General features: G+C 48.2%; 1 protein-coding gene and 2 long non-coding RNA genes across 3 annotated transcripts in view; 1 reads left to right on the forward strand and 2 right to left on the reverse strand.

Moving 5' to 3' along the window:
* The window catches only part of LOC116989884, a 144457-nt gene extending 134049 nt beyond the window's left edge, over positions 1–10408 (forward strand). The window contains exon 3 of the long non-coding RNA XR_004416361.1: positions 10204–10408. This is a non-coding gene — a long non-coding RNA (uncharacterized LOC116989884). The remainder of the gene's footprint in view (positions 1–10203) is intronic.
* Positions 1–15454, reverse strand: part of LOC116989957 — a 551502-nt gene that overhangs the window by 207718 nt on the left and 328330 nt on the right. The window lies entirely within an intron of this gene.
* Positions 1163–7943, reverse strand: LOC116989888. The gene is made up of 3 exons (XR_004416365.1): positions 7767–7943; positions 6105–6106; positions 1163–1176 (listed from the first exon to the last, which is right to left on the reverse strand). It is a non-coding gene; the product is annotated as an uncharacterized LOC116989888 (long non-coding RNA).

Genomic DNA, 15454 nt, shown 5'->3' on the forward strand with positions numbered 1-15454 from the left:
CGGGAGGAAGTGGATGTACTTGTGGATACAAAGTGCTGGAGTAACTCAACGCTTTGGGCATCATTCTTGGGGGAAACCAGCTGAGTTACTCACTTTGCACTTTGCGAAATTGCTCGCAATTTGTTTAATTTGACGACAGTGTGGAAACGAGCCCCTCGGTCCACCAAGTCTACGCCGACCAACAATCTCCGCACACTAACACCATCCTACACGCACTTCGCGTAACTCAATTCAATCTCCCTCATATACCAATTCCTGAAACACCTCTATCCATCTATCCGCTATAAATATTACGTTGGATCTTCTTTGTAAATACATTTTAGTTTCTATCAATATCAAAAGTAAGATCTTGACCACTTCCGATGTTATTCCGCCCTTCTATCTCCACCTATCCCCAAACTCGCCTTTACGCCGCTGTTGAATTCCGCACCAACACCGCTTGTGTCGCGTTGTGACTCGGGGGCAGTTTAGGACCCGGGGGAGCCCGGAGCTCAGGACCCGCCGCCCGCGGCTGCTGCTGAACCCGCGGGAAGGGAGTTTGTTTCAATCTCTATATTTTCACAAAAGTAATTTCTGTTCCGTTGCCGGACGCGGTTAACGAGTTAAAATGAACGGATCGACAGACAGACAGCTCTGATTTCAGTTGCTGTTTATTTCACTCTTCCCACATTTACATTTTTTTTACACACCCGGAGCGGAACCGGAGCAGATTCTCAGCCAGTTTCCATCCCAAGGCTCGAAGAAAGGATAAAGTTTCTCCGTGAATTTATTCCCAGTGAAGGTGTGGACATGGGACTTGGTGTCCGCGTCGTAAAATGAAACTGTCCCGGACTCGTAACTGAGATAAACTCCCACCCTCCCGGGGATGGGACGGGCGGGGAGAGGGGATGGAGGGGAGTTGAATGCATCAAACTCATCATCCGACCACCCCCACAAACTCCGCCGCCCGATGCTCCAGACTCCAGTCTGCGGGGTCTCTATGACCCGTCTCTTCCTCTCCACAGACTCTGCGGCGACTCCCAGACACCAGCACTGATTCCCCGTCACCTCCACCTCCCAGTAATGTCTCCCCGATGTGAATCCCTCCGATCCCAGCACACACTCCCAGCCTGTAAACCTCTTCCCAGTGTCAGGGAGACTCCTCCGGGTCTCGGTCCATCTCACCCTCTTCCGATCCTCAGACACCTCGAGGCACGGACTCGCTGTTTCCACATCCAGGGTGACGGAGACTGGGGGGAGAAGCAGAGAATCAGAGAGTCCCCGGGGGTCGGGGGGAGATTCGGGCACAGGCGGGCGGGGGAGGAATGAAGTGCGCTTTTCAGATATGGAGGCAGATCGGAGCAAGAGGATATTGAGGTGAGTGGTAGTTTGAGGTTTTTAAAGAGGAAGGTAGAGGTGTGGGGTGGAGTCACCATGATCACAGTGAATGGGGGGGGGGAGACATGAGGGGCCAGATAACCTGCCCCTGTTTCTTTGAGTGGAGGGGGAGGGGGAGGGAGGGGTGGTTTGGACCATGGAAGGAAGCAGAGGATGAATGATCGGGTGTTAGACAGAATGGGTGGAGACTTGTGGTTGTGGCGTCGCTGAAAGAGGGGATTCACGGGTGGATTTGATGGGTGTGTACAACCAAGAACACACTGATCTCATTGCGAAACAATATATGAACTTCACCGAGGGACTTGACAATGTTGCGCATGTAAGGCTGGTCCAGAAAGTGAAGGCAGATGGGATCCAAGGCGAGCTGGTGAAATGGATCCACAATTGGCTTGGTGGTTGGAGGTAGAAGGTAGCGGTAGAAGGATGAGTTTTCTGCTTGGAGGTCTGTGACTGGAGGAGTGCAGCAGAGATCGGTGCTGCAGCAGGGATATCAAATCAAGAGTGCAGGTTTATCTTGAGAGCAAGGAATTTTAAAGTGGATCTGAGTAGTAAGTTTTCTTTACACTGAGATTGGGTGATATCTGGAACATGCTACAGAGGAGGCGGTGGTGAGATCTAATCATTATATTTGAGGCACTTATCTAGGTGAGGTGCAGAAGAATACCAATGTAATGTGGGCAAATCTATCAGTAAAGCTGGGAAATAGGTGAACATGGACGTGATGGGCCGAAGGGCCTGATTCTGTAATGTACAACCATGGCTCTCAGCTCCAAGAGCACTGAATGAATGAATCACCACAGCCACCTGTGCAGGGAATTCCAAAGGTTCCCCAGTTTCTGCGTGCAGTAATGTCTCCTTATCTCTGTCCTACATGGTGCAGCCCACATTCTGAGAGGGTGCCCATTCTCCACTCCCCTCAGACAGGGGAAACATCCTCCCCGCATCCAGGCCACTGAGCCCTGTAAGAACTTTGTGTTTCACTGAGATCTCCTCCTATACACCCGACCACTTGAGTACACAGGCCTAGTCTACTCAATCTCACCCCGCACAACAAACTCATTGTCCCAGGAACAAGTATTGTTAATCTTTGCTGCATTTCCTCTGTGTCAAGTCTGTCAATTTATCGGTACACAGGAGCATAGGAACGCAAGAAAACAGGAGCAGGATTAGGATCCGCTCCTCAGGCTTGCCCCTCCATTCAATGTGATCATGGCTGATCTAAGCTGGCACCAATTCCTCTTCTGTGTGAGTTCCCCATAATCTTACATATTGGATCAATCCAATATTTATTTGTAGCCAAGTTGCACATATCCAATAACTCAGCCTTTTACCACCACCTTGGACACAACATTCCAGATATTCACTGCCCTCTGAGAGATGCAACTTCTACACACCGGGAGGCCACTCTGGAAGGTTGGATCTCATGGAATCCGGGGTGAACTAGCCGATGGAATACAACATTTACCTGAAGGTCGCAGACAGAGGATGTTGGTAGAGGGTTGTTTTTCAGACTGGAGACAGAGTCCACTGTTGTTCCTTATTTATATACACGATTGGGTGTGTATGTAGGTTGCACGGTTAGTCAGTTTGCAGATGGAACTAAAATTGGTGACATTGTGGAGAGTGAAGAAGGTTATCTGAGAGTAAATGGGACCCCTGTGAACTGGGCCAATGGGCTCAGGAACGGTAGGTGGGATTTATTTATGTGAAGGTGAGGTGATGGACTTTGCTGAGACAAACCAGGGCAGGACATACACAGTAAACGGGGAGCTTTATAGAACTGAGAGATCGCGGGCTGCAGGTACACAGTGCCATGGAAGATGCAACAGTGACAGGCAGGGTGGTGAAGATTGTGTTTGTCACTCATGCTTTCATAGGTCAGGATATTATATACGGCGTTTGACACAATAAGATTGTTAGCAAATTAGAGAGGGTGCAAAAGGATTTATGATTATTTCATCAGGTCTGAAGGGCTGGGTTATAAGGAGACGTTGGACAGGCAGGGACATTTGTCTTTGGAGCCCGTCCGGGTGTTTTTATAGATGTGTATAAGATCTATATAAGGTGCACAGATAGGGTGAATAGCCACAGTATTTCACACAAAGCAGGAGAGTATGAACGGCTGACTCTGTGATGCTTCCCAGCTGATGGGTTTAGTGGTATCCCCAATTTCCCTTCAGTCCACAATACTATTAATGTTTGCATCTAGGTATTGCTTAAAGATATCAGAAACAAGAATAATGGAAGAGGTACAAGCTTTACCTTGCTTGAAGTCATCAGATGTTTCTTTGAATGCCGTGTTGAACGAAACAGGGCAATGAAACTTTTCAATCGGCAAGGCTTCATCTACCACCGACAGTGGTTTGACTTCATCACGAACCCTGCAAATATTGAACAGCTGGTTACAAACTGAGCATTAGAAATGTTTTGAGTTGTTTCACAAAAACTTACAATGTTTCCGTCAAGACAATGTCCTACCTTTGCTTGCGACCAGCTTCCTCCTGAAAGAAAGAAAACACAAATCTCAATAGACTGAGATGAACCGTCCTCATCCCGATAGCGGGAATTTCACCAAATTTCTACAACCCTCTGATAATTCCCATTTCCCAACTCTTATCACCACTGTCATGCAGACAGAAAGCGGATATTGTCGCAGAGATGTAGAACGATGGGGGAAAGCACAAGGAATGTTCATGAGAATGACGCCATAACTGAGAGGGTGGATATTAATGAAAAGACTGGGCAGGTCGTGGGATTTCATCTGGAGAAGATGTCAGGAATGATGAGAGGGAATACCGGTGGATTTAAATGTGTGGGGATGAAATAATATCTCAAATCGAAGGGGAGACCAAGAATCAAAGGTGAAATGTAACATGGTCTTCAATAAATACCTAAAGGAATGCAGTCATGAAAACATGAACCTCACTTGCATTGGTGGAACTGAAGCCAACAGCAGAGATAAATTTAAATGCAAGCGGTGACAATTGCTCGGTTCTAAGCTTCCCCCCAGTCTAGTTTCAGTAAAAACACTGAATCAAGCACTTGAATCAATTAATTGTATTCTACCAAAAGCACGTCACAGATCACGCATTGTACCTATCCCACCGTGGGTTCGATCCCTGCGTCTATCTGTTCACATCTCTGATGGGCGTGCACATCTCTGAAGATCTTTCCTGGTCCGCGAACACTAACGCAATTATCAAGAAAGCTCATCAGCGCCTCTACTTCCTGAGAAGATTACGGAGACTCGGTTTGTCAAGCAAGACTCTCTCTAACTTCTACAGGTGCACAGTAGAGAACATGCTGACCAGTTGCATCGTGGCTTGGTTCGGCAATTTGAGCGCCCTGGAGAGGAAAAGACTACAAAAAGTAGTAAACACTGCCCAGTCCATCATCGGCTCTGACCTTCCTTCCATCGAGGGGATTTATCGCAGTCGCTGCCTCAAAAAGGCTGGCAATATCATCAAAGACCCACACCATCCTGGCCACACACTCATCTCCCTGCTACCTTCAGGTAGAAGGTACAGGAGCCTGAAGACTGCAACAACCAGGTTCAGGAATAGCTACTTCCCCACAGCCATCAGGCTATTAAACCTGGCTCGGACAAAACTCTGATTATTAATAACCACTTTCTGCTATTTGCACTTTATCAGTTTATTTATTCATGTGTGTATATATTTATATCATGGTATATGGACACATTTATCTGTTTTGTAGTAAATGCCTACTATTTTCTGTGTGCTTAAGCAAAGCAAGAATTTCATTGTCCTATACAGGGACACATGACATTAAACTCACTTGAACTTGAACTTGAGGCCTCGCACAGACAGAGGCACACCAGGATGGTACCTGGTCCCGAGCGCTCTTCCAGAAGATGGGCCCTGAGCCTCGTGACCAGGGACTTTTATATGCCCCGCAAACTCGAGGGGCCGAACCACACGGGGGTTGTCTCTTAATCACCCAATTACAAATATCGATTAACCCCATACATAACAGGCAATTTCCTAACCCAATGATACAACAATTCAATACATTGTATTCACAACGGACTTCAAGATGAAGTCAACTTGGACACATTTACCCTGATGAACAGAACTCTCAGACAAGGCTCAACACCCGATCCAATCAACACTTAGCAGAGTCAGACTCTGCAACATTATTTACAAGCTATTTACAAGGTATATGTCTGGTTTGCAGCCATCCAATCCATTCTATGCATTTTGTACCAGATTGACAGGATTTGCAAGGCTTCCCATTCTTTGCTTGCAAATTGTATCTAAGTTCCAGACTTCCTGGCATCTCTTGCAGCCTGTCCCAGAGAGCAATTCCAATTTGACCAAATCTCCCAGCAAACCCTGAAACTTAACCCCATTTTGAAGTCCTGGCTGGTCCAATTTAGCCAGTATTAACAGTGGGGTAAACACATTAGGGCTCATGGAATTTGGGATATTGTTACCGGGTGTGGAGAATAGATAGGAGGGATGATGAGTGGAGCAGAAATCTTGACTGGATAGGATGGGCCAAATGGCCTGTCTATGATGTAGAATGGGATGTCATTCTATGGTGAAACAAGGTGGACAAAACAAACAGAGTAAATTCCCCCAAGGTGACCACCCACTGCTGATGGGAACCGGATATAGATGATCAATCTGATGTGTGCGCCACGTTCTAGATTTCAATGTTAATCCCCACAATGTGGTCATGGCTGATCTAGCCCAGGACTGAACTCCTCCTCTTTGCCTCATTCCCATCTATTATATTACCCGATTTTTCAAAAATGTATCCTCCTCTGGTTTAAAATATGTCTGACATGTAAAACCTCTCAGAGTCTCTTGGTTGGAGAATCCCAGATATTCACTGCCCTCTGTCCATTCGTGGTCCTTGGGATCAGATATAGGATCACCTGTCATTGTTCTAAACTCCACATAATATAAATACCTCTCTACATTCCGGCCAGACAGTCCTGAGATCCCATAGATTCAGCGGGAGGCCAATTAGTTTCTGAACAACAAAAGCTGGAACAGAGGGAACATTTACTCAGTTCTCAATTACTGATAAATGCAGCATTTATTTCTGAAATGTCACCCACCATTTTGTGACTGCACTTTCACTTCACCAAACTGTAGTGTAACCCCTCACCTTCAGAAACTCCACACTGTCTTTTTGATCCATCTGTTGCTGCAACTTTAAGAGTTCCTCCTGAATGGAATTTAAATTATCTTGAATCTTTCCAAGATTTGTCTCCATTGTATTTAGAATCTTCTTCTCTTCCTCCCGAATATCTGCCAGTGCACGCTGCTCCTTCTCAGTGAGAATCTGGTGCAGTTCAGCATACTGGGATGTGATCTTGGACTGAAGGTTGTGTGACTGTTCCTGTGAAATAAAAGGTGAAGATCAATATATAATGACACTGGTTGTGTTTCCTCACGACTTTAACGGTGACATTTGGCCTGTGCATGTTTTATTTGCTTTGACAATTCAATAGTTTGTCTAATGTAGACAAAAATGCTGGAGGAACTCAGCGGGTGCTGCTCGAGACCCTTCTTCAGACTTCACGAAATGTCGTGAAGGTAATGTTATAACCCATCAATCCTCTACCCAATACAATTCCCTCCTGTCTATTCCTTTTCACTTCCCCTTTAATTCCTATTTATCCGTCCATCACCCACTTTCCCAGGGTTTATAACAGTCACCGATTGACCATTGAACCAGCGTGTATTGGGGACGTGGAAGGAATCCGACGTGGTCACAGGGAGAAGGCGTGAACCACACGGGCAGCACCCGAGGTCAGGATCGTACCCGCTCACCAGAACTAGGAGACAGCAGCACTACTTGTGTCACTGCGCTGCCCTATTATTACACGCATCACAGGGATCAAATCTACACAAGGTCAGGAAATCGGAAATTAAAAGCCTCACCAGAACTCCAGAAATCTTCTGTTTCTGTTGCTGCTCCATTCGCTGGATCTCTGATTGCTTTTTTGTGAGAGACTGGATGGAAGATTTCGTCTGATCCTGGGATTGTGATTGAAAATCAGAGAATAAAAGTGTTAGATTATAAAGATGCAATTAAACAATAATGCGATCAAAATCGGTTTGCGTTTACCTTGTAGGTTTCAACAGCTTCTTTAACCGGCATGAAGCTGTGAGACTTGTGTTCCCGCCCAGCTGCACAAACCGCACAGATCAGCTTCTTGTCAGTTTCACAAAACAGCTTCAGTTCTTCCTGATGTTCCTCGCACTGAAGTTTACTTTCCTTCTCTGTCCGATTCAGGCTCAGTGTTCGAGCTTTCTCAGACAGTCTCGCCAAGGCCCGATTCACCCTGAGGGTGCGGTCTGTAAACTGCTCTCTACATTCCGGGCAGGAGTTTCTCACCTCCCTGTCCCAACTCTGTGTGATACAGGAGCGGCAGAAGTTGTGCCCGCACTCCAGTATAACCGGATCGGTGAAGAAATCCAGGCAGATGGGACAAACTGCCTCCTCGGTTAAACTCTCGACCTGCTCTTCCGAAGCCATTTTAATCCTCCACTTCCTGTTTGAAAACGCATTCCCATTCGCTGAAACTGCTGACGCCCTGCAGTAATTAATTGGAGCGCCGGAGGCTGAAGTGCATGGGATCAAGAGGTGAATGGATAGGGTGAATGCACAGTCTTTTACCCGGAGTAGTGGAGTCGAGAACTAGAGGACACAGGTTTGTGGTGAGAGGTGCAAGATTTAATCGGAACCTGAGGTACAATATTTTCACACAGAAGGTCGTGGGGAAATGGAACAAGCTGCCAGAGGAGGTCAGTGAGACTGGATAACAACATGTGGGCGGGGTTTAGGACCCGGGGGAGCCCGGAGCTGTGGAACGATCAATGAAAGGGGCGGGGCCCGGCTGAGGGGAGGCGGAGCTCAGCCCCGTCAATCACAGCCCTGACCAGAAAGGCGATGTCATTTGTAATCAGCTTCGGGTAAATTTCATTCCCTTAAACTAAATACATCCATGTTTCCTATCGTGAATTGTTCATTATATTAGGCTGCACAATAATATTCGTTCTATAGCAAACACTGTTATTTTATTTAACAGTCTCATGTGCAAACTTGAATTCAACTCAATGATTCAATTATACTCTATTGTCACATGTACCAAGGGACGGTGAAATTCTTTGTTTTTGCATGTAATCCGGTAAAATACAGACCTCACCCAGGCAGTACAGAGAGAGTCGCCACGTTTCTGGCGCCGGCAAAGTTGCGAGAATTTCAGTGAATTCTGCGTTATTTTCCTCTCTTGGATTATTTTTTTCCAATTTCATTCCATGCTCCCATTTACACATCCTCAGTAAGATCTATACTGTCCTCGTCCGATCAACATCAACACCAATTCATTCACTCTGGCACAGCGGACTCGTAATTATTCTAAGTTTGAGACGTGCCAAACTTCCTCGGTCTTCTGAGGAAGTAGAGGCGTTTAGATGTAAAGGAGGCCACATCGAGAGAACCGAGTGCCATAGACGAGGATAGAGGAGATGCAAGTGAATCTCTGCCTCCCATGAAAGGGCTGTTTGTGTTCCTGAATGGTGGTGAGGGTCGAGGTGTAGGGACAGAGTGGCGCCTCCCCTGGTGGGTTGTAGGGGAAAGCGCCTGGGGATGGGATGATGGGGTGAAAGATGAAGACCAGGGATCTCTATGCATATTCTCTCTGGAGGGGAGGGAGGTGAGATCTGATGTGCGGATAGTGGTGGAGATACAAGTGAGGGCACCATCAATAGCAGTAGAGTTGAAGCCCTGTTTCCTGAAGAAAGAGGACACCTCCGATGTCTTGGAGTAGAAGACCTCTCGCTGTTCCACCTCTGTGATCCCGAACCAGTCTGAAGAAAGGTCTCGACCTGAAACGTCACGCATTCCTTCTCTCCAGAGATGCTGCCTGTCCCACTGAGTTACTCCAGCTTTTTGTGTCTATCCCCGGTTTAAACCAGCATCTGCACTTCCTTCCTACACACCTCATCTAGAGCACTGATGCGGCGGAGACGGAGGTACTGAGAGAAGGGGATGGCATCCTCACAGGAGGCTGGGCTGGAGGAGGCACAGACTGGGTAGCTGTTGGAGTCAGTGCGTTTGTGGTCAATGTCCCGATGTCCAAGGGAAAATGGAGCCCACAATGATCCATTGTTGACTGTGGAAGAGATGATCATTATGGGACACGAATAGTAAAACTAGCGGGACGCCTATGGTGGGTAGGGGGAGAAGGAGGGAGAGGGAATGAAAGGGTTACTTGAATTTAGAGAAATCAATAATGATACCGCTGGGTTGCAAGCTGCCCAAGCGAAATATGAGGTGCTGTTCCTCAAATTTGCATGTGGCCTCACTCTGACAGTGGAGGAGGCCCAGGGCAGAAATGTCAGTATGGGAATGGGAAGGGGAGTAAAAACGTTTGTCACCGTGAGATTGCGTAGGCCAAGGCGGATGCCCTACGACAATTGTCTCCCACAGACCCCGGTGCTGCCTCCCACCATCACCGACCAGGAGCGGCTCTGGGAACTCGAACGTGACCGGCTACAGTTCACCCAAGGCAGGTTCACCGTGTGGTGGCTGCACCGGGGAGCGGTTGGGGGGGGGGGGACGGGGACGGGGAGAGGGAGGGGACTAGGGGTGGATGGGGGTGGGAGAAGGGGGGTGAGGGGAGGCGGGTGGTGAGAGGCAGTGGGGAGATGGGGATGGGGATGGGGACAGAAGGGACGGGCAGAAAGCAGCCTCGAGATCTCACGGTCTAGTTTAGGGTGATCTCCCCCTTCTCATTGTACCCCTCCTTACTTCCCCCCACCCCCCCCCTCTCTCCCCCCACAGGTGTGCTGTACAACCAGTTCCTGTCGCAGGTGGACTTTGAGTTGCTGCGTGACTATGCGCGGGACCTGGGGGTGCTGGTGTGGGAGAATCCCCCCAAGCGGCTGATGGTGGTCACCCCCACCGGCCACCCCGACGTCAAACGCTTCTGGAAACGGCAGAAACACAACTGACCACCCGGGGAATCTCCCCACATTCACGCCCCACCCCTCCCACCAAAGCCCAGACTGGAGTAACCCTCCCAGCTTTGTCTCCCCCTCCCGCACATTCAGTCTGAAGAAGGGTCTCAACCCAAACCGTCAGCTGTTCCTTTCTCTTCAGAGACGCTCACAAGTTATAGTAGTAGAATTAGGCCATTCGGCCCATCGAGTCCACTCCACCATTCAATCATGGCTGATCTCTGCCTCCTAATCCCATTTTCCTGCCTTCTCCCCATAACCCTTGACACGCTTTCAGGTTGCCTGACCCGCTGAGTTACTCCGGCACTTTGTGTCCTCTCCATGTTCCCCAGAGACGCTGCCTGACCCGCTGAGTTACTCCGGCACTCTGTGTCCTCTCCATATTCCCCAGAGATGCTGCCTGACCAGCTGAGTTACTCCGGCACTCTGTGTCCTCTCCATGTTCCCCAGAGATGCTGCCTGACCCGCTGAGTTTCTCCGGCACTTTGTCTCCATCTCCCACCCATATTCCACAAAGATAGACACAAAAAGCTGGAGTAACGCAGCGGGACGGGCAGCATCTCTGGAGAGAAGAAATGGGTGGCGTTTCGGGTCGACACCCTTCTTCAGACCTGCCTCTCCCGCTGAGTTACTCCGGCACTCTGTGCCCTGTCCATGTTCCCCAGAGATGCTGCCTGGATCCTCCCCTACCCCCCACCCAGGTCACGGGGAGGATTGTTGGGGGTGGGGGGGTCACTGGGTCCAGTCCCCAGCACCCCCTCCCCAAGTTGGGCTGGGCAGCGGGAACCGTCCCACCCTCCCGACCACGCGTGATCCTGGGACCGGCGAAGATTCACCACCGACAGACGCGGCCGCTGTTTCTGTGTGTTTTTGCATTTTCTTAATAAAAGGTGGATGAAGAGAAGTCTGTCTCAGTGCACGTTGCCAACGCCAGCCCAGAGAGCAGAGAACACGTTGTAAAATAAAACTTCATTCACAGAAGTATTCACGTGTACACACCAGCGCCCAGCGTTCAACACATTCATATTATGCAGGAAGGAACCGCAGATGCTGGTTTAAACCGCAGATACACACACACACAAAATGCTGGAGTAACTCAGTGGGACAGGCAGTATCGTTTAGTTTAGAGATACAGCACGGAAACAGGACCTTCGGCCCACCGGATCCACACCGACCAGCGATCCCCGCACACTAACACCATCCTACACCCACTAGGGACAATTTGTACATTCACCAAACCAATTAACCTACAAACCTGCACGTCTGTGGAGTGTGGGAGGAAACAGAAGATCCCGGAGAAAACCCACGCAGGTCAGGGGGAGAACGTGCAAACTCCGTACAGACAGTGCCCGTAGTCGGGATCGAACCCGGGTCTCCGGCGCTGCATTCGCTGTAAGGCAGCAACTCTACCGCTGCGCCACCGTGACCGATTTGTGGAATTCTCTGCCTCAGATGGCAGTGGAGGCCGATTCACTGGATGCGTTCAAAAGAGAGTTAGATGGAGCCCTTAGTGCTGGTGGAATCAAGGGATATGGGGAGAAGGCAGGAACGGGAAACTGATTGTGGATGATCAGCCATGATCACATTGAATGGCGGTCCTGGCTCGAAGGGCCGAATGGCCTCCTCCTGCACCTATTTTCTATTTATCGATGTATCCCATCTTGTCCCCCTCCCCTAAACCTCTCCTCTTCTCCCTCCCCTCCTTTCTCACCTCTCTTGCCCCCCACCCCTCCTCCCCTCTCCGCTTCCCCACCCTCCTCCCTTCCCACCCCTCAGCCATCTCCCCTCCCCGCCCCTCCCCCACTCACCAAGGAAATGTTTCGAGGGATAGACACAAAGTGCTGGAGTAACTCAGCGGGTCAGGCAGCATCTCTGGAGAGAAGGAGTGGGTGACGTTTCGGGTGGAGATCCTTCTTCAGACTGAGAGTCGGGGGGAGAGGGAAACGAGAGATATAGACGGTGATGTAGAGAGATATAGAACAATGAATGAAGGATACGCACAAATAGTTTGCATGATACGGTGTTGTGCAATGTGTTGGGAGAATTGAGTAACGGACGAGGTGACGCCAGGTGGCAGCCTGTTTGAACTTCCTCATTCGGGAGGAAGTGGATGAACTTGTGGATACAAAGTGCTGGAGTAACTCAACGCTTTGGGCATCATTCTTGGGGGAAACCAGCTGAGTTACTCACTTTGCACTTTGCGAAATTGCTCGCAATTTGTTTAATTTGACGACACAGAGTGGAAACGAGCCCCTCGGTCCACCAAGTCTACGCCGACCAACAATCTCCGCACACTAACACCATCCTACACGCACTTCGCGTAACTCAATTCAATCTCCCTCATATATACCAATTTCTAAAACACCTCTATCCATCTATCCGCTATAAATATGATAAATATAAATATAAATGCTGCTGAACCCGCGGGAAGGGAGATTGTTTCAATCTTTATATTTTCACTAAAGTAATTTCTGTTCCGTTGCCGGACGCGGTTAACGCGTTAAAATGAACGAATCGACAGACAGACAGCTCTGATTTCAGTTGCTATTTATTTCACTCTTCCCACATTTACATTGTTTTTACACACCCGGAGCGGAACCGGAGCAGATTCTCATCCAGTTTTCATCCCAAGTCCCGAATAAAGGATAAAGTTTCTCCGTGAATTTATTCCCAGTGAAGGTGTAGAGATGGGACTTGGTGCCCGCGTCGTAAAATGAAACTGTCCCGGACTCGTAACTGAGATAAACTCCCACCCTCCGAGGGATGGGACGGGCGAGGAGAGGGGATGGGGTGTCGGTATCTGCATTAAACACGTCACCTTCACGGTCGATGCTCCAGACTCCAGTCTCCGGGGTCTGTGTGACCTCTCTCTTCCTCTCCACAGACTCTGCGGCGACTCCCAGACTCCAGAACCGACTCCCCGCCACCTCCACCTCCCAGTAAAGTCTCCCTGATGTGAATCCCTCCGTTCCCAGAACACACTCCCAGTATGTAAACGTCTTCCAGGTGTCAGGGAGACTCCTCCGGGTCTCGGTCGATCTCACCCTCTTCCGATCGTCAGACACCTCGAGCTCCGGATGCGCTGTTTCCACATCCAGGGTGACGGAGACTGGGGGGACGATGGAAAGATTTATGTGACTATTTCCTTGTGTATTCTATCTGTGTCTGCACAAGATTGTTTACCGAATCTGCCTAGGGCACAAGTAATTGACAGGTCTCGGAGATTAAGAGTCTATCACAGAACTTGCAGAATGGCTAATCTTGCTCCGGTGTAACTTTCCACAGCTAAATGTTATTTCCTTTGAATTCTGAGTGTCCTTGTTCATTACCATTTGTCTGGATGCTTTTTTGTCTTAATCAATGTATAAAAGAGATGGTTTTCAGCATTAGCTCAGAGAGGACTCCCACAGACACTTGGGCTCTGTGTGACTCTCTCTCTCTCACAATAATGCTCGTTCAGTTTCTACCTCCGTTTTTGTAATAGTCTTTGTTGGAAAATTTCTAACACTGGGTTATAAGGAGACGTTGGACAGGCAGGGACATTTGTCTTTGGAGCCCGTCCGGGTGTTTTTATAGATGTGTATAAGATCTATATAAGGTGCACAGATAGGGTGAATAGCCACAGTATTTCACCCAAAGCAGGAGTATGAACGTCTGACTCTGTGATGCTTCCCAGCTGATGGGTTTAGTGGTATCTCCAATTTCCCTTCAGTCCACAATACTATTAATGTTTGCATCTAGGTATTGCTTAAAGATATCAGAAACAAGAATAATGGAAAAGGTACAAGCTTTACCTTGCTTGAAGTCATCAGATGTTTCTTTGAATGCCGTGTTGAACGAAACAGGGCAATGAAACTTTTCAATCGGCAAGGCTTCATCTACCACCGACAGTGGTTTGGCTTCATCACGAAACCTGCAAATATTGAACAGCTGGTTTTAAACTGAGCATTAAAAATGTTTTGAGTTGTTCCACAAAACACGTACAATGTTTCCATCAGGACAATGTCCTACCTTCGCTTGCGACCAGCTTCCTCCTGAAAGAAATAAAACACAAATCTCAATTGACTGAGATGGACCGTCCTCATCCCGACATCGGGAATTTCACCAAATTTCTACAACCCTCTGATAATTCCCATTCCCCAACTCTTATCACCACTGTCATGCAGAGAGAAAGCGGATATTGTCGCAGAGATGTAGAACGATGGGGGAAAGCACAAGGAATGTTCATGAGAATGACGTCTCCTAATCTGAGGAAAGACATTCTTGCCATAGAGGGAGTACAGAGAAGGTTCACCAGACTGATTCGTGGGATGGCAGGACTTTCATATGAAGAAAGACTGAATAGACTCGGCTTGTACTTGCTAGAATTTAGAAGATTGATGGGGGATCTTACAGAAACTTCCAAAATTCTTAAGGGGTTGGACAGGCTAGATGCAGGAAGATTATTCCCGATGTTGGGGAAGTCCAGACCAAGAGGTCACAGTTTAAGGATAAGGGGGAAGTCTTTTAGGACTGAGATGAGAAAATCATTTATCACACAGAGAGTGGTGAATCTCTGGAATTCTCTGCCACAGAAGGTAGTTGAGGCCAGTTCATTGGCTATATTTAAGAGGGAGTTAGATGTGGCTCTTGTGGCTAAAGGTATCAGGGGGTATGGAGAGAAGGTAGGGATGAGATACTGAGTTGGATGATCAGCCATGATCATATCGAATGGCGGTGCAGGCTCGAAGGGCCAAATGGCCTACTCCTGCACCAATTTTCTATGTTTCTATATCATAACTGAGAGGATGGAATAAAAAAAACTGGGCAGGTCATGGGATTTCATCTGTAGAAGTTTTCAGGAATGATGAGAGGGAATTTAATATTATCGGTGGATTTAAATGTGTGGGGATGAAATAATACCTCAAATTGAAGGGGAGACCAATAATCAAAGTTGAAATGTAACGTGGTCTTCAATAAATACCTAAAGGAATGCAGTCATGAGAACATGGGCCTCACTTGCATTGGAGGGACTGAAGCCAACAGCAGAGATAAATTTAAATGCAAGCGGTGATAATTGCTCGGTTCTAAGCTTC

The sequence above is a fragment of the Amblyraja radiata genome, chromosome 30, assembly GCF_010909765.2.
Source record: "Amblyraja radiata isolate CabotCenter1 chromosome 30, sAmbRad1.1.pri, whole genome shotgun sequence".
NCBI classification, from domain to species: Eukaryota; Metazoa; Chordata; class Chondrichthyes; order Rajiformes; family Rajidae; genus Amblyraja; species Amblyraja radiata.